At 37.9% G+C, this 25,314-nt stretch overlaps 1 protein-coding gene across 6 annotated transcripts in view; it reads left to right on the forward strand.

Annotated features, from left to right (window-relative positions):
* Window positions 1-428: 428 nt before the first annotated feature.
* ZZZ3 (zinc finger ZZ-type containing 3) overlaps window positions 429-25,314 on the forward strand; it is a 117,512-nt gene continuing 92,626 nt past the window's right edge. For 2 of the 6 annotated variants that reach the window (XM_040232538.1, XM_040232532.1), the window contains exon 1: window positions 436-604. The gene's annotated coding sequence lies outside the window, so the exon portion shown is untranslated. Of the gene's footprint in view, window positions 605-1,172; window positions 1,259-8,796; window positions 8,928-25,314 lie in introns of those variants that run through there. The other 4 variants (XM_040232537.1, XM_040232531.1, XM_040232534.1 and 1 more) reach the window with 4 other exon arrangements.

Raw genomic sequence — 25,314 nt, forward strand, 5'->3', positions numbered from 1 at the left:
AGGAACAGAGGGAAAGCCAGAGAAGTGAGCAAGGGGGCTATGCCGTCGGATATCAGGTAGGTTGGAGTAATACAATGTATACACATATTTTCTACCTAAGACCACAGTGCTAAGGAGGGAGGGTGTACAAATCTCTCAAGAGGCCAGAAAAGGTAGGATGAAGCGGACTTCCAACCGCGGCGCTACAGGGACATCTTTCCTCCTTGGGTAGGACCAAGTTAGACAACAGCAGGGGTTGGTCCGGGGGCCGCCCTCAGAAGACCAACCTTCGCCCTGGGGCGGGGGAGGATGTCGCCCCCGGCCCGCCCTGCCAGCCCGCGCTGCACAGGCTGCGGTTACCAGCAGGCGGTGTACTGAGCGCGCCTGCAGCCACCGCCGCCCGCCCGTCCCAGCGAGGACGAGAAAGGAGGGGACCGGAAGGAGCCGCTGGTGCTGCGGGAAGTGGCAGGAACGGGAGGCGGGGACCCACCTGGAAGCGCCCCGGCGCCGCTGTTGAGCTTCCTGCAGCGGCGGCCACCAGAGCCAGTGCCGTGGCGGGGGCGGAGAGCGGCCACGGCGACAGCGCCTCCCTGAGTGGCCTGCGGCGCCCAACCCCGCTCGAAAGGTGAGCAGGCGCTCGGGGCACGTGGTGGGGCCAGATGCGGGGGAGGTAGAATGGAGGAGGAGGGTACTCGGGGATGATCGGGTCTGGGACCCGGATTTGGAACGGAGTGCTGGGAGGGGGTGGGCTGGAGGCTGCCGCGGCGACCGCGGCGGCGGCGAAGCCCCCACGTGGGGCGGGGGTGCGCGCGCACGTGTGCGCGGGCAAAAGGGGGGCGGGGGAGGGCTCTCAGGAGGCCAACGGGCGCGCGCTTGCTTAGTACCGGTCCACGTGACCGGCACGCCAAGAATCCGCTTCCACGTGACAAGCTGGGAGGCTGGCTGAGGCTGGAAGTTGCTGTGTCTGTAGTGTAACCGTGATCGTTGCGGGTCTTAGGGTTGTTTGCAGGTTTTCTTCTCCACTGGGGGATTCGAAGAGAAATATAAGGCGGAAAAGGCTTCCTGCACGTTCTCCTGTTTGTAAATGAAGCCTTTTTTAAGTACTGAAATACAGATTTCTCGGTACCGCCATGTTGGTTGTAGAGGAAACTCGCGAGATGCTAGGGGGTTTGTATCGCGAGATCTCTTGATTCTCGCGGGACCTTGTTGGCAGAGCAGTTGTCCTGGATGGCGGAGCCCTGGGTTCCGGGGGCCTGGGACTCGCAACTCTTTGTACAAGGCAAGTTGCTAGGGAGGGGCCTAGGGCAAGTGCCTCTTGGTGCCGGGAGACGTGCTGTGTCAGCTTTCTCTAGTCCTGAAGGGAATATACATTGACCCAGTTGAGGCAACACTATCCTCCCCACCCCCCTGCGGGCGCTCCGCCACCTGCAGAAGCGACTGTACCCCTCAGCTCGGGCTCCTTCTTCCCCGCTTAGTGAGAGTTCCTGTTCCTCCCCGGTCTCACTGGAAGTCCGGAGCCGTGCTCGTAGAGACGTGACGATTCCATTGGATACCGTTCCTATTACTTTCAGACGTTCTTGTCAGTTTTTACCCTTGTTGCTATTTTCTAAGGAATTCCAGACTTGTTAACCATTCTGTCGCTTGTTTCTTCCGCAGTAGCTTTCTCCACTTGTCCTCCTCGGACGCTTAAAAATAGAGCGCGTTCCGCTTCTTCTCTCTGGGCATCATTTACTCCCATTTATTTGCTCATTGATAACTCCCTTATCACTCTAACTTACTTTGTATTTACGATAACTTTTGGCAGCATTTGGAGAGATCCTTTGTATATCAGAACAATATCCGATGACAGAATAAAACCACTTTTAATTTTTTGTACGTGCCTATTAACTCATAATTAAGGATCAGGTTTGTTTTTTTTTTCCCCGAGCAAGATTTTGATTACTGTTTTTGTGAAGTTCCGTCTTTGTTGTTCAGGGATGATTGTTTTAGGTTACATATTTCAGGTAATAATAGTGGAACGTTTTCAGTCAAATTTAAAAGCAAACTTCTCTTAAACTTTGAGTTTGAATTCAATTTTTCCTTAAGTGAGTGAGATAAGATTAGCTTTTCTCCAACGTTTTATCAAAGTGAATTTATAGCATTATTTTTTCTTTTTTTTAGTATGGATTTATTTAGTATTCATAGTGGTAAATTAGCAATCTAATCAGGTAATCTTAAGTTTTTTTTTAAACTACAGACGTGTTATGTTTCTCTGCATTTAGTACGGAGTAGAAGAAAGGGTAAAATACTCCCTGGTACACATTCTTCCAAGTTACCTTCCTCAGTCCTAAAATCTCTGTAACCACTCTTAGCAGTAGCTATGTATTATTTCAGATATTTTCCTTTTTTTTAATGGAGAGGAAGAAATGGAGGGGTGTTGTTTTAAGATAAACATTAGTAATGAGTAAAAAAATTCTTTTTATTTAGTGTTACATCTTGTTTTTTGACTCATACATACATGCTTTAAAAAATAAATTTTTTTGTACAGATTTTTTTGGTATTATAGTTTTATGAAAATATCTTGAGTGATAGCATTATTTTTACCATAGAAATTTAGTATGCTGGTAGCTCTGTACAAAAAGTACAGATGAAATAAGATTTAAAGAAATGTTTGTCACTTGAGTTTTACACACACACCGCACACAGATGTATGTGTGTTTGTGTGTGTATATATATATATATATATATGGGCTTCCCTGGTGGCTCAGTGGTAAAGAATCCACCTCCCCTTGCCTGCCAGTGCAAGAGCCACAGGTTCAATCCCTGGGTTGGGAAGATCCCTTGGAAAAGGAAATGGCAATCAACTTCAGTATTCTTGCCTGGGAAATCCCATGGACAGAGGAGTCTCGTGGGTTATAGTCCATGGGGTTGCAAAAAAATCAGACATGACTTAAGACTAAACAACAACATACATACATACATACATATAGATATATGTGTCATGCTACAGGGCATGTGGGATCTTAGTTCCCCACCAGAGATCAAATTGCTGCCGCCGGCATTGGAAGTGTGCAGGTACAATCACTGGACTGCTGGGAAAGTCCAGAGTTTTATATATATATATTTTAATAGTTGTGCTATTTATTTACATTTATATTTGTATGTTTATATTTTTTTGATACTTCTGTGCTGTACATGGTTACTCAAGTGTGTGTATTGGAGTTTTCCAATTTAAAAAGTTACCAGCTTAATAGCTCTATGTACTTTAGTGAGTTCAACTGAAGAATGTAAGATATATCAGTAATTCATAAAACAAGTGTACATATACTCAAAAGTTGCTAGGCAGCATTTTGTGATTGTTTTTTGTACTTTTCCCTCCCAGCAGACCTATCACATAAAAAAAGTGACCACTCTTGGTCGCTGAGGTTTTCCCTTGTAATAATTCAAGCAGGAGTGTTGGGAATAAAAGTGTTGAGAGCTGTGATGTGGGAAAGAGGAAAAGGAGACATGGGGGTGTGTATAAGTTGATACTGAAATGAAATTGGAGAAGTTGCAGAGAAAAGGAAGGATGGTAGGGGGTTATCAGCCATGTTCCTAAAATAGGCAGCTCGTGATGGTGGGAGTGGGGCTTGAGTTGAGAATTTGGAGTCAGTGTGTGAGGCAATTTTTTTCCCCTCTTAATTTTTTCAAACAGGTTTCAGCCCACCCCCCAAATTGTATCACTTGTCTCTCCCCGTGCCACCCATCTCCCGCACCACCACCCACCCCCACCCCCACCCCCAGAAAAAATCATCAGCTGAAGTTGATGTTTAATTGAAACTCTGTGAATTCTTAACTAAGGTAAAGCCTGTCTTTCATTAAGTAACTTTTGTTGAGTACATTTTATTTTGTTAGAGATTGGACGTTGTGAAGATGACTACGGATTCAAAGATGACAATTTTATAGTGACCTTTGCAAAGGTGTTTACACAGTTTTGCTTGGGGATTGGGCCTTTGGTGTATCCAATCCTTGCAATAGTATTTGTTGCTTATTCTTAACTACTTTGTTTTATAAACTGTTTGGTAGCAGATCTTAGAAATTATTAGATTTCTACAGACACTGAAATACCCAAGTACTGGGTAGAAATATACTGAGAAGATTCAAGGAGAAATATATCTTAATATGATTTGAGTTTTGCTTGAGTAAAACTTAGATAATCAAGAAATTTTATTTTCTTTTTTGTCATTTATTATTGTCATAGAAGTCATCTATGAGAGCTAATGAGCTTCAGTGATCAGAGAATATTAACAAAAGTGATAATGTCCTCTCTTGGAATTTTTTTGTTTAGATATGACACAATGCTAATTTCCATAGATCTGTAACTTTGTAAACTGTATAGTATATTACCTATGTTACATATTAATTATATGAAGAATATATATTTAATTTCCTGTCTTTTTCTGAACCAGTGTCCAAGACAGTTTACAGGAAATTATTTGATCAGAAATATCAAGAAAGTATGTTGTAGGACTTTAAAAAAAATCTGCCATTTCATATGAAAATTCAGTGTCAATTTAAGTACAAGTCTTTTAATTTTTTTTTTGTTTGTTTTGGTTTTTATTTTTTTTTTATTTTTTTTTTGCCTTGCTGTTCCCTTGACAGTGGAAGAATGAAGTCCTAACCACTGGACCTCAAAGGAATTCCAGTCTTGTGATTTTTAAAGTCTATGTGATATTTACTGTAGTGCAAATTTCTGTAGTTAATACTCTGATAACCACTGTTCAGTTCAGTTCAGTTGCTCAGTCGTGTCCGACTCTTTTCGACCCCATGAATTGCAGCACGCCAGGCCTCCCTGTCCATCACCAACTCCCAGAGTTTACCCAAACTCATGTCCATCGAGTCGGTGATGCCATCCAGCCATTTCATCCTCTGTCGTCCCCTTCTCCTTCTGCCTCCAATCTCTCCCAGCATCAGGGTCTTTCCCAATGAGTCAAGTCTTCGCATGAGGTGTCCAAAGTATTGGAGTTTCAGCTTCAGCATACATTAAAAAACACAGTATGAGTAAATATTTCCCAAGATGTCAAGTCTTGACTTCTAAAACCAAATGTTATAGACTCTGCTATTTCATTTGAACTTGTCTTTCTCACTTCTTTGCTTCTTTTTCTTTTCATCTGTTATTTCTCATGTAGGTAATTTTTCTCTGGTCAGAGACAAGTAAGTTGAGTAACTTTCCCAGAGGATACTATCAAACTATTCAATTTTTATTATTTTGGAACTCCAGAGTATGTATGTTACAGTCAGTAATTAAATGTTTTTTGAGTGATAGTGATATCTTCCATTTGAAACAGCAGAGCTCTGAGGCTTCAGAATAACTGTAACCAAGTATATAATAAGCTTGTGAGTTTTATTCAGGAACTACTTACCGGAATAAATAACATTTTGCAACCCCAACAGAGTTGGTTATCTGATTTTTTTAGCCCACAGATTGCAAGATTGGCCATTGGAATTAGGCACACTGACAACTGAAATGTCATCTTATTTCAAGGCTATTGAAGAAGCTCTATTAAGTATGTGGAACTTTAAAAGGTGGTGTCATTACATGGAGACATACAGTCCTATAATTATTAACTTCTGAGGGAATCACAGTGTTGCAGAGCAGGATAGCACATGGTCTGTCATAGTGATGATGTTAATCAGAAATAAATTTTATTCTATGTACTATGTTTCAGGAATTAAGAAATTGATATCTTTTTAGAAGATTTTTATGAGTTGTTCATTTGCTAAGTTGTGTCCAACACTTTTCGACCCCATGAAGCACTCCGGGCTTTCCTGTCCTTCACTGTTTCCCTGAGTTTGCTCAAACTCATGTCCATTGAGTCATTGGTGCCATTCCAACCATCTCATCCTCTGTCACCCACTTCTCCTCTTGCCCTCAGTCTTTCCCAGCATTAGGGTCTTTTCCAGTGAGTTGGCTCTTCGCATCAAGTGGCCAAGGTATTATAGCTTCAGCTTCAGCATCAGTTCTTCCAGTGAATATTCAGGGTTGATTTCCTTTAGAATCGACTAGTTTGATTTCCTTGCTGGCCAAGGGACCACAGTTCAAAAGCATCAAATTTAAGAGTAAATGTTTTCAAAGCTTTGTTAATAAAAGTGTTTCAGTTTTCTAGAAAATTCACTTAACAGTGATAGTAAGAAGATGGTGCTGCTGTGTACAGACTTTGTTTTATTTTATTTAATATTTCAAGGGGTAACTTCCCAAGTAAGAGTCTTTACATTTAATATTTGATAATGGTAGTAATTAACCAGTTGGCTAAAGACTGGCACATTTGTTGATGAAGGAATTTTCAGAGCAGATAATTAGAATTTGTAATCCACCTTTCTCTATGAATCAGGTGTATAGTTTTGAATCCTGATGGTAACAGTGAGTCTCCATCCTTAGCACAGCTGAACATCCTGGGTTGAGAAGTGTTTATTTCTGTTGAAGATTTTCTCTGTGGCTTTGCTTGCCTTTTTAGCCTCTTTTAGGCTTCCCTGGTAGCTCAGTTGGTAAAGAATCTGCCTGTAGTGCAAGAGACCCAGGTTCAATCCTTGGGTTAGGAAAGATCCCCTGGAGAAGAAAGTGGCAAACCACTCCAGTATTCTTGCCTAGAAAATCCCATGGACAGAGGATCCTGACAGGCTACAGTCCATGGGATCGCAAGAGTCAGACATGACTTAAGTGACTCAGTCTCTTTTAATATATTAATTTAAACCTTATTCTCTCTTTGTTGATAATGATGGTATGTAGCACTTGATTTAGGAGAAGGCAATGGCAACCCACTCCAGTACTCTTGCCTGGAAAATCCAATGGACGGAGGAGGCTGGTAGGCTGCAGTCCATGGGGTCGTGAAGAGTCGGACACGACTGAGCGACTTCACTTTCCCTTTTCACTTTCATGCATTGGAGAAGGAAATGGCATCCCACTCCAGTATTCTTGCCTGGAGAATCCCAGGGATGGCAGAGCCTGGTGGGCTGCCGTCTATGGGGTCGCACAGAGTCGGAACAGCACTTGATTTAGGTATTAACTGTGTACCGGTGTATGTTTTAATGATTTAGTGGCTGGTTTGGGATTTTGAATATTGGGAGTTAATATAACCATATTAAATTTTTGATGTATTTCTTTCATTATATAAAAATACATCTTTTATATATTTACAGATAAAAATAATTTCATGTCCTGCTTTTAACCTAATTATAGATAACGTTTTCCCATTCTCACAATAAGTCTCGTAATCATTATTATAAATGGTTGTATGATGTTTCATGTGTAGATGTATTATTCTCCTTTTCTAATTTTTTTGTGTATATAAAAAGAACAACATTTATATATAAGGTATTTCATGCATATAGTACCAATATTATCTCCTAGTACATTACAGGTTTAATTTTTAGGTAAATTTTAAAGGCTCTTAAAACACAGTGTCGGGATATTTGTTAAAAGGATCAATTTATATTCATGTTGTCATGGCTGTTGCTCTATACCTCAACATTAAATATTGCTTAAAAATGTAATGGGGGTAAGTCATACCACTTTTTTCCTTAAATTACTACTGAGGTGAAACATGCTTAATAGATACATTTCTTTTATGAGTTTTTCAGATAAACAGAATTTTAAAATTAATGTAACCAAATCATTAACCTAATTTTGTTTTACTTCTAATCTCATGAAAGTCTTCCTTCTCTGAAAATGTAATGAATAAATGATACTGATTTTAATACTATTTTAGTTTTAGTAACTTCAGTTTAAGTAAATTTACTTTCTCAACTGGCATTGGTGTGAAGTGAGAATGTAAATGTTCTTCTGGAAATTGGTAATTGTTTAATCTATTTACTAAATAGTTTTTCTTGTTTTGCTATGTTTCATTTTTGCTTATTAATATTGCTTTTTAAATATTCTTACAACGTGTTTAATATCTTTTGCTCTGGCCTCTTTATTGTATTTGTTTTCTTAGTTTTTCAAAGCACTTTATAATTTGAAGATAATAAAAGCTCATTTTGTACAAAACAATGTTTTATAATTCTTTGTCTTGTCAACCAAAATTAGAAATATTCTTTTTCTATATTCCAGAATTTAGTAGGATTAAATGAATCAATTTCTTCTTTCTTGAAGAGATAAAATATGAAACTTCTTTGCTTCCTGGTGGCTCAGATGGTAAAGAATCTGCCTGCAGTGCGGGAGATCTGGGTTCAGTCCTGGGTTGGGACAGTCCCCTGGAGGAGGGCATGGCAGCTCACTCCAGTATTCTTGAGGAGAGAATCACCATGGACAGACAGGAGGTTGGCAGGCTACGGTCCATCCAGTTGCAAAAAGGCAGGCACAGACTGAGTGACTAAGCACTACGAGCACTAAGGGTACAAGAAGCTACAAAGAGAAAAACTACTCTGATAGATTTTGTGGAATTAGAGAAGTAAACTTCTCCAGTCAACAATTAGAATGTGTACTTAAGGTATTTCCCTTATTAAATAGTAATACACAGCTTGATATCTTAGCCTTCTAGAATGTTTAATTAAAAAAGTGCTCATTAGCCATTATGAGTTCCTTTCTTTTTCAGCTGTTAAGAATGGCATGGCAATATGCATTTACTGAAGTTATATAATCTAAGAAATTAATGTTAGCATTAGTGAGGGCATCCATGCCAAGGAGAAGTTTTAAAATATATTTAAAATTCTTATTGTTTACAAAGATGTGGTTTGTTTTTTCCTTAATGGAATAATTAAGCAAATCCTTTTTTTAAAAAAAGTGAGATTGTTATGCTTATTTATATTTTAAAGCTGTAATGTTCCAAAGCTATTGTATTATTAAATATTGACTAGTATTTTCTTTTGCCTTTAGATTGAAGTGGTTACATAAATGCTAGGAAGAAAAACCAGATTAACATTGTGAGTGTGAAAACATAAATATTTGAAAATAGTATGTCCTCTGCTTGGGGGTTACATAAGGAGAATTGCAGGTGAGGAACCCGGTGTAATGAAATTTCCTTATAGTTTGGATTGGGATGAGATTTATAGGGATTGGAACATAATTTATACCTTTTAATTTCTACCAGAATTCTGCTACTGTGCCTAATGGATGAGTTGGGTTTTCAAAGTGGCGCTGAAGTGGTCCAGGAATAGCAGTTGTTAAAAATTGTATTCTGGCACTCACTCACCTCTTTACTAGCAACTTTGGTTTTTTTTTTTAAGTGGACAGAAGTTTAAGGAAAGTAGATCCTGCAGTTCATATACACTTTTCCATTAGAAGCAGATTTATGTGTTTCATACAGTGAAATTTAGCTTGGCTGTATTATAAAGGAAGGAACCAAGATTTTTACCCCTGAAAAAGGTGTGTGTGTGTATCTTTGTGAGATTTATCTACTGATAGCCCCTGAGGGGCTCTGTAATACTTCTCTGCATTAAGTCTCTACTCCCCACCCCAAACCTATAATTCTTAATCTGAATGGTCTCTATTAAACTTTAATTTTTAATGTTTTTGTAGTAATATGTTTCAATTCCTGAGGGAGCAATTTCCTTTTTTTCCCTCTCTGCTTTTAAAAAAAATGTAAATATGATTATCATATTAATACACACAGAAAGTTCTTGTAAGTATACAGTTTAGTGAATTTTCACAGTGTGAACATAGAACTGTGTAATCATTACTGAGAAACGGAGCATTATCAAAACCCCAGAAACTCTTGTACTGTATTCTGGTTATTAATTCCCCAGGCTGGTAGGAAATCACTATTTTGATATCTGGTACCACAGAATAATTTTGTCTGGTTTTGAACTTTAACTCTCTTTGTAACCATTTTTATCCTGTTTTGATGTGAGTAATCTGAGAAATCCTAGAACTTGATCTAGGTAATATTACCTGGACATCTCAACAGTTTTACTTAGACATTTTTCTCATGGTGTTCATAGTCTCCAGAAACTCTAGAAGGGGACATCAAAGAAATGCCTTCTTTGCTTTCTGATTGTATGCTAGACCCTGTTTATGTTTAAATATTATTTGAGCAAGCAGGATACTTTTAATTTCTGTCATTGATGGCCTTCAAGGATACCTCAGCTGTTTTTTTCCCCCACTCCTACTTAGAGGTTTTGTTTTGAAAACTTTGGTATAGCATTCCTGACCAGCTAATAGCTTTTTGGACTTTTATCCTATGACTTGGCAGCTTTCTTTTCATTCTTCAAATTCCTTTCAAGCAGTGATTCTCATTCTGATTTTTATGACAGCTACCCTGTGGTATCTTCTTATTTCAAAGAATGTGAGTTCCCACCCTTTCCTTTCTCTCCCCTGTCATAAAAAGTCTCAATTTAAGTTTGTCATTTTACTTTTAAAATATTTATTTCATATTTATGAACAGTAGAACATTGTGGTGTGCAGATTATAAATCGAGTTACAGGCTACTGAAAAAACTGAGAGTCAGTTATACCTCGTTAACATCCCCTTTCAGGCTCGCTTCAAGTGTACGTGCAGCTTTCTTAAATGGAATTCTCCTTTTGTACTTTATTTTCTACTCTTCCATTTCACTTTATTAATTTCAAAAGAAGGCATAGAAAGATTTATTACTGTGGTCTTGCACATATTTTTCTTTCATGTAAGTCCCATGGTTAGTATAGAAGATACAGTTAATTTCCTTTGTAAATGAATATTGCTTATTGTCATTCAGTAATTGTTAGGACCAGAATATCATAAATGGCCTGTAGCTGTGGAAATTAGATGTTTTTTTCAAGAATAATTTTAAGAATAACATTTTATACCCTAGTACTCTTTGATTTGCTGAGTTTTTGTTAAAATTAAATGTTATGCAAAAACTTAATTTCTAAGAAAAATTTCTTTTTGGCCTGGAGATTTAAATTTAAAATGTTGACTTTGGGCATCATGTTATAGGATAATATCTCATGAAGAGTGAAGGAGAAAGTAACTGACTTTTGTAAAGATTATAGAGTTACCACTAAATTTGAATAAATGCTTATTTCTAGTTTGGTCTAAGGCACGTTTATGGGTAGGTACTCTTCTTTCTATAGTTAGCAAAATTTCGTGAAGGAAATTTTGATTTGTTTGTAACTACTATAAAGCAGTGGCTCTCAAACTTTAGCATACATCAATCACCTGGAAGTTTTGTTTTTCTTCTTTAAAAGCAGTGCATGGCTGGGTTCAACCCCGAGAGTGTCAGATTTAATAGATTAGGATATCACACTTTGAGAACCAATACTAGGGTATAGTAAGGGCACCTGCATATAAGTTTTTATATAAAATTAAAAATTTTGGACAAATTCTGTTTAATAAAACATTTATTAGATAAATATACTCTGATTGGAGCAAAAAAGAGTACTTGTGAAAGTATTTTGGCTGAACTATTACTATCGTTGTTATGGTTTAGTTGCTAAGTTGTGACCAGTTCTTGCCACCCGTGGGGTTGTAGCCTGCCAGGCTCCTCTGTCCATGGGATTTCCCAGGCAAGAATACTGGAGTAGGTTGCATTCTCTTCTCTAGGGAATCTTTCCGACCCAATAATCAAACCTTGTGTCTCCTGCTTGGCAGGCAGATTCTTCACTGCTGAGCCACCAGGGAACCTCTTACTATTATAAAAGTAATACTAACTTAAAATTATCAAACATTTGCCATGTGCTAGATACATGTAAGGAGAAGGCAGTGGCACCCCACTCGAGTACTCTTGCCTGGAAAATCCCATGGACGAAGGATCCTGGTGCGCTGCAGTCCATGGGGTTGCTAAGAGTCGGAGGCTGAGCGACTTCACTTTCACTTTTCACTTTGATGCATTGGGAAGGAAATGGCAACCCACTCCAGTGTTCTTGCCTGGAGAATCCCAGGGATGGGGGAGCCTGGTGGGCTGCCGTCTATGGGGTCGCACAGAGTTGGACACGACTGAAGTGACTTAGCAGCAGCAGCAGCAGATACATGTAAATATTGTATTCATTATCATTTATGCCTCACAACAACCTTGTAATGATGTTTACTGTTATCCTCCTTCTACAACTGAGTGAATGAAGCAGAGATTAAGTTGTCTTGCTCAGTGTCACATAGGCATTGTTCTAGCTCTACTGTATATATTCTAATGAATTTTTTTGTATTACATTTTACAGTGACATTTTAATTTTCTTCTAGGTCTTATATTCGAGGACTGTTTTTGCTAAAACTGTTTTATACACAAAAGCAGAACTGGATGTAGGTGTGATTTGAATACTTTGACTTTTAAAAATAGTAATCACTTAAATTTATTCATCAAGGTGTTATTTATCCAAACTCTGTGTTTCCTTATACATTTTGTTTTGTGTGCAGTTTTAGTAAGGCAGCTCTTACATGATTAGTGTTTCATTTAAAATTTTGCACAGTGGTAAGTTCATATACTTAAGAATTGTGTTGGTTTATTAAAGAGGATCACAAGTGTGGTTCAGTACTTAGAGTCCCCAAGGTGCTTGAAACTATACTTGGGGTTCATTTCAAGTAAGCATGCATATTTGCAGAATAACACATCTAAATGATGATGTTAATTTCAAGGTGCTAATATAAGAAAGGAACATCTGGTTACTTTTTTATAACAGCTTATTTGGGAGGATTTCTGAGTTATATTCTTTTTAAGAGTATAGTTCAGTGATTTTTAGTAAATTTACACTGTTGTACAACTATTTCCACAGTCCAGTTTTAGAACTTTTACATCAAAAAGATTTCAGTGTCACTTTCAGCTTATTACTGATTTTTAAAAAATCAGCGGGTACATTTTAGAAGTCCTTTAATATGGCATTATACTACAGCTTAGTATTAGAAACCTATTTATAAATCTTAATGCCTAAATCTTTTTTTTAATTAAACTTCCTTTTACAAAATAGAAAAAAAAAAAATCAGCCTTCTAGCACTTCGTTTCTGTTTACTCAGATCAATTTACCTGATTGTCAGGATTTAAAGTGATGTGAATGGTAGTGTTTAGGCCCGGGAAGCATTCTTTCATTCACTTAATTGGCTATTCGAAATCTAATGTATGAAGAGGGAAAGAGGAGAAGAGAAAGAGAAGATAATTAAGAGAAACTATAGTTCTATAATGATATTGACAAATTTGTTCCAACTTCTGTATGGTGTTTGCTTGGTTTCTGGAAAACTACGGTGAATGTTTCTGTTGTCTTGATCTGTATTACAAGAATGACAGTTTTTTCTTTTTTTAAAAGAAAGCCCTTTTCTCTACATGTTTTAAGAATTTTGAGGATGAATGAGTAGCACATCACACTGAATAAGGTAGTTCAGCTACCTGACTTTTTATGTCTCTCTAATCCTGGGTTTTTGTGATTGCATATAAGATTCTTTTACCACAAAAATGCCTGAAAATTGCACTTGGCATAATGTGATGGGATTCTTACTTTTAATTAAGTGGACTAATTAAACAATGCATTAATAATAAAGATTATCAGAACTTTTGATTATTTGCTGGCAGTTTAGTCTCCTGAAAGTTGTAGAGTATTGCTGGTATGAAATTGATTCTGACCAACAAGGAAAAATAGGTACATATGGAATTAACTGTTACTGAACATTTGTTTTGGGCAAGTGAATGTGTTTTATAGTCTCTTTGTGTTGTACCAAAAAGAACATGGGATTGGAATCAGATGGACCTAGATTTTAAATCCTGGCTCTGGCACTTAGGAACTCTGTGACTTTATGCAAGTAGCTTGTATCTGAGCTCTTGTTTTCCTCACTATAAATGATGTAGTACTTTAGATTTGCATATAAAGTATATAAGGCACTAGACATAAGATAAAGTAAAAGTGTTAGTCACTCAGTCGAGTCTTAACTCTTGTGACCCCGTGGACTGTAGCCTACCAGGCTCTTCTGTCCATGGAATTTTCCAGGTCAGAATTCTGGAGTGGACTGCCATTCCCTTCTTCAGGAGATCTTTCAGACCCAGGGATTGAACCCAAGTCTCCTGCACTGCAGGGAGATTCTTTACCATCTGAGCCACTAAACAACTTAGTAGAAGATAGGTGTTCAGTAAATGCTATTTGTTATTTATTGATGTCAAAGTAGAGGCTTAGAGAAGTTTGTTACTGGCTAGTAAGTGACAAATACCTGTCTGATTTCAAAGCCCATGCTTTTCCAAAATATACTATTCTTTGTCTCCTAGATAGAAATAGAAATCATGGGAATCAAATATTATTGTCTGTGTTACTTTGGATTTTAAATTATTAGTTAGGAATTCATAGAAAAGCAAGTTTCAAAAAGTTAAGAAAAAAGGGTGACCACTATGGTATAAACGATCAGTATTGATAGAAGGCACTTAAAAATTAAGCATATTATTTTAAAAAGTGAGACATGTTATTAAAGTTACGCAAAATTTCCAGAGGCAAGAAAAGTGTATGAGTCATTCAGAGAAAATATTGTGACTTCCACATTAGGTAATTTCTAATGAATTTCAAAAGAAAACGTATCAAGAATTCCCATAATGCTAATAGTATATAACTGATGGTTAATACAAAAATGTGTCAGGAAGAATGTGGGGAGACTCGAGCTCTGAATGAGTTGAAGTTAACAAAAAATGTATAAGACAGCAAGAAGGACTTTAGCTAAATTTAGAGCAAGATCAGTAAGGAAGAAAGGTCCATTGATTAAGGAGATAATATTAAATAATGACAATTACTCAAATCCTATTTTACTTCTCTCATATCTAGGAGAATGACTTTGATACTGGAAAGGAGACAACCTTGTTTAAAGAGGAAGCTATTCCATGATTATTATGGGTTGAACAGATTTCAGTTCAGTTCAGTCACTCAGTCGTGTCCGACTCTTTGCGACCCCGTGGACTGCAGCACCCAGGCCTCCCTGCCCATCACCAACTCCTGGAGTTTACTCAAACTCATGTCAGTGATGCCATCCAACCATCTCATCCTCTGTTGTCTCCTTCTTCCGCCTTCAGTCTTTCCCAGCTTCAGGGTCTTTTCAGATGAGTCAGTTCTTCGCATCAGGTGGCCAAAGTGTTGGAGTTTCAGCTTCAGCATCAGTCCTTCCAGTGAATATTCAGGACTGATTTCCTTTAGGATGGACTGGTTCAATCTTGCAGTTCAAGGAACTCTCAAGAGTCTTCTCCAACACCACAGTTCAAAAGCATCAACTCTTCGGTGCTCAGCTTTCTTTATAGTCCAGTTCTCATGACTACCAGAAAAACCATAGCCTTGACTAGATGGACCTTTGTTGGCAAAGTAATGTCTCTGCTTTTTAATATGCTGTCTTAGGTTGGTCATAACTAGGATTCCTTCCAAGGAGTAAGCATCTTTTAATATCATGGCTGCAGTCACCATATGCAGTGATTTTGGAGCCCCAAAATATAAAGTCTGTCACTGTTTCCCCATTTGCTGTGAAGTGATGGGTCCATATGCCATGACCTTAGTTTTCTGAATGCTGAGTTTTAAGCCAGCTTTTTCACTTTTTTCTTTCATTTTCATCAAGAGGCTCTTCAGTTCTTTGCTTTGTGCTATAAGTGTGGTGTCATATGCATATCTGAGGTTATTGATATTTCTCCCAGCAATCTTGATTCCAGCTTGTGCTTCATCCAAGCCCAGCGTTTCTCATGATGTACTCTGCATATAAGTTAAATAAGCAGGGTGACAGTATACAGCCTTGATGTACTCCTTCCCCGATTTGGAACTAGTCTGTTATTCCATGTTTGGTTCTAACTGTTGCTTCTTGACCTACATACAGATTTCTCAGGAGGCAGGTCGGGTGGTCTGGTATTCCTGTCTCTTTAACAGATTCAGTTCAGTTCAGTTGCTCAGTCGTGTCCGACTCTTTGCGACCCCATGAATCGCGGCGTGGCAGACCTCCCTGTCCATCACCATCTCCCGGAGTTCACTCAGACTCACATCCATCGAGTCCATGATGCCACCCAGCCATCTCATCCTCTGTCGTCCCCTTCTCCTCCTGCCGCCAACCCGTCCCAGCGTCAGTCTTTTCCAATGAGTCAACTCTTTGCATGAGGTGGCCAAAGTACTGGAGTTTCAGCTTTAGCATCATTCCTTCCAAAGAAATCCCAAGGCTGATCTCCTTGCAGTCAATATCCCTTAAAACACCTTTTCGAGGTAAAATGACTTTTGTACTTTCTTTTTGGTTGCACTGCAGGGCTTGTGGAATCTTACTTGAAACAACAAAACTATTCCCTTAAGTGACTTTGTAAACTTGAAAGTAAACTAAAATGGAAAACTACTAAAATTAAGTAGTTCCCTGAATAGGGATCGAACCCCTGTCTGAGGCAGTGAAAAGTATGGAGGCAGTTCCAGTACTTTTTTTTATTTTCCTGTAATACACTTACATATTGGCATGCCTTTGGTTCACATCTCATCTGGTCTAGAGATGTTTTCCCTGATGAAGGAGTTTCCAACCGGCATCATTTACCTAGATTTTGCTGTGAGTGATGCTTACAGATATGGCCCTCTTTACACCAAATAAAATAACACTTCTTTCTTTGACTTTCCCTGGCTTATTTTTCTTCACAGTAATTACCATACTTGATGTTTACTGTTTGCCCGTTTTTATTAAAATGTAAGATCCATGAAGGTTGCAATTATGTTTTGTTCATTGATTTAATTCTCAGCTTGAAATGGTGCCTAGCTTATGGTGGCTAGTCAGTGATAATTTGTTCATTGAACAAGTTTATATTGTAAAGCATGTGGGGGAACAGTGCTGAGCACTGGGAAAATGGTCTTTGAATGTTAGCTGTTAATAATGATACTGCTGCTTAACTTAATTACATTCTTTGTATTTGTATATACTGGATTTCATTTTATTTTTTAGCACATTACATACCTTAAAGAATAAATGTAAAATTTCAACAAGCAGGTTTTTCCTGGATACTTATAAACTCTGTTAATATTAATAAATGAAACTTGATAAATATAGTGAGTCATAATTTCTCTTAAACATTCCAATATTGCTTGTTAACCAAACCAAATACTTTCATACTGTTAAGTCATAAGGCTGAAGTCAGTTACCTTTGTAAGTTTTAAAGACTATCAATTTCTAAAATGTTAAAGTTCTCTTAAGCATTATACAAACTTCAAGAAAAAAAATCATTTAAAACTTAACATGAAATACTGATATCATGGGTTGATATACTTAATTGTGCATGCATGCTCAGTCACTAAGTTGTGTCTAACTCTTCGCACCCCCACGGACTGCAGCCTGCCAGACTCCTCTGTCCATGGGATTTCCCAGTACTGGAGTGGGTTGCTGTTTCCTTCTCTAGGGGATCTTCCTGACCCAGGGATCAAACTGGATCATCCTGCATTGGCTGGCGGAGTTTTTACCACTGAGTCACCAGGGAAGTCCATATTTAATTTTAGTAGTATTCAATTTTAGTTTACTTTAAAGTTTAGAGAGTCACTTCAGAGAATAGTTTTGTTGTTTCAAGCAAGTTGAATTTTTGTGATACAGTTGATGAGCACAGACCAGTTACCATCTCTTGACTGGCTGGTTATCAGCCTGACTTTAGTTGACTTTGAAAGCTGCATTTGTCCAGGTGGTTTTTCTCATTCCACATATGGACTCATTGAACTTTTAACAAAAGTTGTCCCTATGATAACAGTAGAACTCCAAGAGGATGCCTTTTGGTTTCTTCTGAATTCAATTTAAGGCTTTTTGTAGCTACCTTTTAACTCCATTATCTGATCAAGTTCTTTCTGTAAACCCCACCCAGATTGTTTTACCGCTTCATTGGATTCCAAGAATTCATTTTTCTACCTGTCTGGCTAATGCCACAGGTTTTAGATCATTTAAATGATAAAAAGGAACTGAGAGAAATGTTGATAGTGTTTTGTTAATTTGTGGTGAATCAGAGTATGCCTGAAGGTTAGAAACAGACATGAAGTCTTAATTTAAAAAGAAAACAGCAGTTTTGGAAATAATTTTTTAATTCTTGGAGGTGAGATAGAGAAATGGGCTAGTTCATCAGCATTAAGAACATTGCACTGACAGGTAAATAAGCTTTCTTAAACACTTTAAAAAGATTTATGTCAAACTTAGAGATGTATCTAAAGTATTTTTTGTCCTTGTCTATTTAGTATTTTTATTAATACTTTGTATAAATACACAGTTGTACTTATTTTCTGAACAACTCAGCTGCAAGGATAGATGATTAAAAGTAGCTTTCAAAATTTTGCGTAAAATCACAGACAGGAACATGTAGTGTGAGTTGCTTAAAAGTGAAGAAGTTTTGGAAGAGTATGGAATTCAATTGAAAAAGCTCTGTGAGTGAGTAGAATTTTATTTAATTCACCAATTTTAAGGCACTGTACTGGAGAATAAGACATGAATTGCACTGTTCCCTCAAAGAGACTGTAGTCAAAGAATATAGACATATCAAACTGTACATTGTAAATTCTATAATAGAAGATTTAAGCATTATGGGAACAGAAGAAAGAGTGGTTAATTCTGATGGATCACTGAATTGGGCTTGGAGGAAGAAGAGTTTTCTAGAAATTGAAGATGAGTAAAACATCATTGTGGTGTTTTTTATTTGTTCTTTTAATTAGGGGACTGGAAGATCAGTCAGGGTTCTATTTATTAAGACATATATTTTGTGAACAGATTAATACATTGGGATGGGAGACTGATTAAACTGTTGCAGTTGTTTAAATGGAAGTGACGATGGCCTGACTTGGAGCAATAACAGTAGGACAGAAAGAGTAGAAAGTTTTTTTCAAGACATTTCAGAAGCAGAATAAGTAGGGTTTATTGATTGTATACTGGTGGGAAAGGGAAAGAGTTAAGATGTTAAGTTTTGTAGTTTGGGTGATACATGTCCTTTAGATGGTTGACATAGGGAGGAGATAAGTTTTTTGGTGGTAGGAAGAAAATGAATAAGGATTTCTACTTGTTGAATACAAACTATTTTGGGACATCTAGATTGGGAACTCACAATATGCCAATCTGAAGTTTTGGGTGGTGTTTGGGGCTAGAAATACAATAGATCAAAATCATCTGAAAGAGTTTGATTTTACCTGTAGGGAGAGGATAAGAAAGGGACACGTACACTTTGTAGGGAGCAGAGAGGAGTCACAATGTGTGAGAAAGTGGAGGGGAAAGTCTTGGAAAATATATCTCAGAGGTATGAGGAAAACTAGAAGGAAGAAGGAGGAGAAATGGAAGGAGGAAGAGAAAGGACTTGATTTAAAAGCTTCAAGGAGATTTAAATGATGTGGCCACTGAGAATAGAAACCTTTGCAATTGGGGGAAGAACTAGCCTGATTTGATAGAGAATTTTAGTAGTTTGGTCTTGCATAATCTGAGAGATCCAACAGTGTGAGTTGTTTGAAAAAGAGAAAAACAAATGAGGTACCGAGCTGCATTAATAGGATTCTCTCCATAATAAGGGATATAAAATGTATTCCATGTTGGTGAGAATGTATTTGCACTTTTGGCCTTGTTTCTAGAAGCTGCATTTTAAGTGAAAAATTGAATGTGTTTAGAGGAGGGTAACCAGATGATGATAAGTATCTAAGGACCTTTTGAAGAAATTCATAGTGCTTAATGTGGAGAAGGGGTGACTTGGAAGGAAGGAGTGTAGAATGGGAGAGGACAGCTATTTTCAGGTAATGAAAACCTGTAATGAATAGTTTCATACAGTGGAACTAGACCCAGGTGTACTACCAGACTTTTCCCCTTAACTGGGATATTATATAATTCCAATTACAGTAATCAAAATAAGGAAATTTCACATTAATTTATAGTCGAGAATCAGATTTTGTTGATTATCCTAATAACTACTTTCATTGTTTTAAAGTCAAGGATCATGTATTATATTTAATTATTCTTTCTCTAGATTCCTTTAATCTGAAAATGGTTCCTTGAATTTCTTGACCTTGATACTTTTCCTCGAATTTCTTGACCTTGATATTTTGGAAGAGTTTGGGCCAGGTATTTTGTTGAGTGTACCTCAATATGTGTTTCTGATGTTTCAATTTGTTTAGGTTCAGGCTATATACACTGATAACCTTCAGTTCCAGTCTTTGCAATGTGTATTCCAGTTTTCCACCATGACATATTTGTAACTTTTGTCTAATAAAAGTAATTTAAAGTTAAAAGATTTTCTTTTTTTTCTTGGCGTCATGTTTAAAAATACCCTGTTAACAATTTGAACTGCTCAAAAATGGAGAAAGAGGGACTTCCTTGGTGGTCCAGTGGTTGACTCCACACTCCCAATGAAGGGGCATGGGTCCTCTCCCTTAGTTCCTCTTCAGGATCCCACCACATGCTGCATGGCACAGCTGAAAAAAAAAAAAATTGTAGAAGGGGATATCAGTAAGTCCCCTGATGTGGATAAAGGAAACTTGACAGCATTCCACAATGATCTCATTGTATTCATATGATAATTATTAAGACTGGTAAGGTTTCCCCTTTTGTACAAGAAAAAAGTAGCCAATCTCTCCTCAGAGCCTTGTAGTTTTGTTACCAAGTATTTAACTATAAAGTCCATATTCATTTTCCTCTTAAGAGTCAGAAAAGCTGTTAGAGTGTGTCTTCAGGGCTAAATAACATCTGAGGATATTTTCAGTCCTTAGGTTGGAACTGTGATTTTTTGTGTGTGTGTGCCATTGTTAATTGCATACTTTTCTGGGTGATTTTTATGAAGGAGATATAGAGAAATTTTTTTTTGTGAAGTTAAAACAGTGCTCAATTATTGATGACAAATGGGTAGCAAAATGAGCTTAGAGTATAAAGAATTTGACTTCGTGAGTCTTCCCAGAAAAATTTTTTATAAATAAAAAGTTTTGTTTTTATTGTGTATTTACAAATATGATTCCTATTAGAACAACTATTGTTAAGCATAAATTTGAAGAAATGGAGATTAGCCCAGAATGATTGAAAACTTGGATTTGATAGTAATGATAGTATAAAGCACAATAGTTGGGCTATAAAATGATGGTATAGAAGTAATTATGGCCTAACCACTTACGAGACATACTCTTCACATCCTAGAAAGTGAAATGTGCCTCCTAATTATTGGTCCTTATTGATATACCTCTATTATAAATTTATTTTTCTAGTTTCTTATTAACAATACTGTTAATTTCAGATGTTGTATAAGCTTTTGCAAAACCTTTTTGTTGAAGTATAACATATATATGAAAAACACATCCTCATTGGATGTAAAGCACAGTGAACTTCCAGAAATTGAATCAGAAACTAGATCAAGAAAGAGAACATTAGCAGTACCTCCTTTCAGTCACTTTCTACTTCCCCATCCCAAGGGTAACCTTTTTCTTGACATCACCTTATCGTATAATTGCCCAGTGGCTCATTGATAAAGAATCTGTCTGCAGTGCAGAAGATGTAGAACATGAGTTTGATCCCTGGGTAAGGAAGATTCCCTGGAGGAGGAAATGGCAACCCACTTCAGTATTCTTGCCTGGAAAATTCCATGGATGGAGGAGCCTGGGAGGTTACAGTCCATGGGGTCGCAAATGAGTTGGACATGACTGGGTGACTAAACAGCAACAAATAGTATATATTAGTTCCTCTGATTTGAACTTTATGTAAGTGATGTCATGTACCGTTAATTTTTGAAATAGTTTGAACCTGAATATTTTTACTCTGTTATGAAATTAAAGAGTCATAAAAGTTTTATTTTTTAACTTCTGGGAAAAGATTCTCTTTTGTGTTTGTTTAATTAGTTGGCATCTGCACTGACTTTTCCATCAAATTTATGGAAATCTTCATATCTCTGTGTGGTGAAGATTATGCTAACATTTCTGAAAAAATGAACAAAAATTACATTATTTCTTCTGGAGAAAAATTAAACTTAATGAAAAATTAAAATATCATTGAAAATGATTTAGTTACATTGTTGTTGTTAAGTTGCTCAGTTGTGCCCTACTTTGTGACCCCATGGACTGCAGCATGCTAGGCTTCCCTGTCCTTCACCATCGCCCAGAGTTTGCTCAAACTCATGTCCATTGAGTCAGTGATACCATCCAACCGTCTTATCCTCTGTTGTCCCCTTCTCCTCCTGCCTTCAATCTCAGCATCAGGGTCTTTTCCAGTGAGTTGGCTCTTCTAATCAGGTGGCCAAAGTATTGGAGCTTCAGCTTCAGCATCAGTTCTTCCAATGAATATTCAGGGTTGATTTCCTTTTGGATTGACTGGTTTTATCTCCTTGCAGTCCAAGGGCCTCTCAGGAGTCTTCTCCAGCACCACAGTGCAAAGGCATCAATTTTTTGGCCCTCAGCCTTTTTTATTGTCCTGCCCTCATATCTGTGCATAACTACTGGAAAAAGCACAGCTTTAGGCAAAGTAATGCCTCTGCTTTTTAATATGCTGTCTAGGTTTGTCATAGCTTTTCTTCTAAGGAGCAAATTACATGGCTGCTGTGATCATCTGCAGTGATCTGTCACTGTTTCCATTGTGTTCCCATCTATTTTCCGTGAAGTGGTGGGACCGGATGCCATGATCTTAGTGTTCGAAGTGTTGAGTTTTAAGCCAGCTTTTTGACTCTCACTTTCATCAAGAGGCTCTTTAGTTCCTCTTTACTTTGTGCCATAAGGGTGGTGTCATCTGCATATCTGAGGTTATTGATATTTCTCTGGGCAAACTTGATTCCAGCTTGTGCTTCATCCATCTAGGCATTTCACATGATGTACTCTGCGTATAGGTTAAATGAGCAGGGTGACAATATATAGCCTTGATAAACTCCTTTCCCAATTTGGAACCAGTCTGTTGTTCCTTGTTTGGTTCTAACTGTTGATTCTTGACCTGCATACAGATTTCTCAGGAGGCAGGTAAGGTGGTCTGGTATTCCCATCTCTTTAAGAATTTTCCACAGTTTGTTGTGGAAAACCATAGCTTTGACTATACAGACCTTTGTTGGCAAAGTGATGTCTCTGCTTTTTGATATGCTGTCTAGGTTTGTCATGGCTTTCCTTCCAAGGATCAAGCGTCTTTTAATTTCATGGCCGCAGTCACCATCTGCAGTGATTTTGGAGCCCAAGTAAATAAAAGTCTGTCATTCTTTCCATTGTTTCCCCATCTATTTGCTGTGAAGTGATCGGATGCCATGATCAGCAGGGTTTAATTTGGAATAGCCAATTTACATGTTTTCTTAAGACTTTGATCTACTAATTGGGAAAAGGGATATTATTATAGAAAGATATAAAAAGATAAAGGAGTTTAATATGATTCCAGTGCAGGCCCGTCCCTAGATTTTCATCATTCAGTTGCTAAGTCATCTCTGACTTTGTGACTCCATGGACTGCAGCATGCTGGGCTCCCCTGTTCTTGACTATGTCTCGGAGTTTGCTCAAATTCATGTCCATTGAGTCACTAATGCTATCTAACCATCTCATCCTCTGTCCTCTTCCTGCCCTCAGTCTTTCCTAGCATCAGGGTCTTTTCTAGTGAGTTGCCTCTTCATATCAGGTGGCCAAAGTATTGGAGCTTCAGCATCAGTCCTTCCAATTAATATTCAGGGTTGATTTCCTTCAGGATTGACTAGTTGGATCTCCTTAGTGTCCAAGGGACTCTCAAGAGTCTTCTCCAGCACCACAATTTGACAGCATGAGTTCTTCAGTGCTCAGCCTTCTTTGTGGTCCAACTCACATCGATACCTATTGGAAAAGCCATTGCTTTGACTAGATGGACCTTTGTCGGCAAAGTGATGTTTCTGCTTTATAATACGCTGTCTAGGTTTGTTACAGCTTTTCTTCCAAAGAGCAAACACCTTTTAATTTCATGCTGTAGTCATCGTCTGCAGTGATTTGGGAGCCCAAGAAAGTAAAATTAGTCACTGTTTCCACTTTCCCCATCTATTTGCCATGAAGTGATCGGACTGGATGCCATGATCTTCATTTTTTGAATGTTGCGTTTTAAGCCACCTTTTTCACTCTCCTCTTTCATTCACCTTCATCAACAGGTTCTTTAGTTCCTCTTTGCTTTCTGCCGTGTGGTATCATCTACCTCTCTGAGATTGTTGATATTTCTCCTGGCAATCTTGACTCCAGCTTGAGCTTTATCCAGCCTGGCATTTCGCATGATGTACTGTGCTTATAAGTTAAATAAAGAGGGTGACCATATACAGCCTTGATCTGCTCCTTTCCCAGTTTAGAATCAGTCTGTTGTTGCAAATCTGGTTCTAACTGTTGCTCTTGAATCGCATACGGGTTTTTCAGGAGGCAGATAAGGTCTTCTGGTATTCTTGTCTCTTGAAGAATTTTCCACAGTTTGTTGTGATCCACACAGTCAAAGACGTTAGCATAGTCAACGATAGAAGTAGGATGTTTTTCTGGAATTCCCTTGCTTTCTCTATGATACAGTGAATATAAGCAATTTGATCTGTGGTTCCTCTGCCTTTTCTAAACCCAGTTTGTACCTCTGGAAGTTCTCAGTTCACATACTGCTGAAGGCTAGCTTGAAGGATTTTGAGCATAACCTTGCTAGCATATGAAATGAGTGCAATTGTGTGGTAGTTTGAAAATTCTTTGGCATTGCCCTTCTTTGGAATTAGAATGAAAACTGACCTTTTCTAGTCCTGTGACCACTACTGAGTTTTCCAAATTTGCTGACACACTATGTGCAACATTTTAACAGCATCAGCTTTTAGAATTTGAAATAACTCAGCTGGAATTCCATTACCTCCAGTAGCTTATTTGTAGTAATGCTTCCTGAGGCCCACTTGACTTCACAGTCCAGTATGTCTGATTCTAGGTGAATGAACACACCATAGTGGTTATTCAGGTCATTGAGACCCTTTAAAATTTTTTTTAATTTTTTGATAGCTTTTTTATATGGTTCTGTGTATTATTGCCACCTCTTCTTAATCTCATTTGCTTCTGGTAGGTCCTACTGTTTCTGTCTTTTATTGTGTCCTTCTTTGCATGAAATAGTCCCTTGGCATCTCCAATTTTTTTGAAGAGATCTCTAGTCTTTCCTCTGTTTTTGCATTGTTTATTTAAGAAGGCCTTTTTATCTCTCCTTGCTATTCTCTGGAACTCTTCATTCAAATGAGTGTATCTTTACCTTTCTCCCTGGCCTTTTGCTGTTCTTCTTTTCTCAATTGTTTGTAAAGCTTCTTCTGAGAACCACTTTGCCTTCTTGAATTTCTTTTTCTTTGGAATGGTTTTGGTCACCACCTCATGTACAATATTACAATCTTCTGTCTTGTCACCTTCATTGTATAATCGTGAAGGATTTGATTTAGGTCATACCCAAATGGCCTGGGGATTTTCCCTGCTTTCTTCTATTTAAGTCCGAATTTTGCAGTGAGGAGCTTATGATGTAAACCACAGTCAGCTCCAGGTCTTTTTTTGCTGGCTCTATAGAGCTAGTGTTAAGGATGGAATATATTATCCAGGCTTAAGCCAGATCAGATCACC

This window comes from Oryx dammah, unplaced genomic scaffold (genome assembly GCF_014754425.2).
Source record: "Oryx dammah isolate SB20612 unplaced genomic scaffold, SCBI_Odam_1.1 HiC_scaffold_28, whole genome shotgun sequence".
Classification (NCBI taxonomy): Eukaryota; Metazoa; Chordata; class Mammalia; order Artiodactyla; family Bovidae; genus Oryx; species Oryx dammah.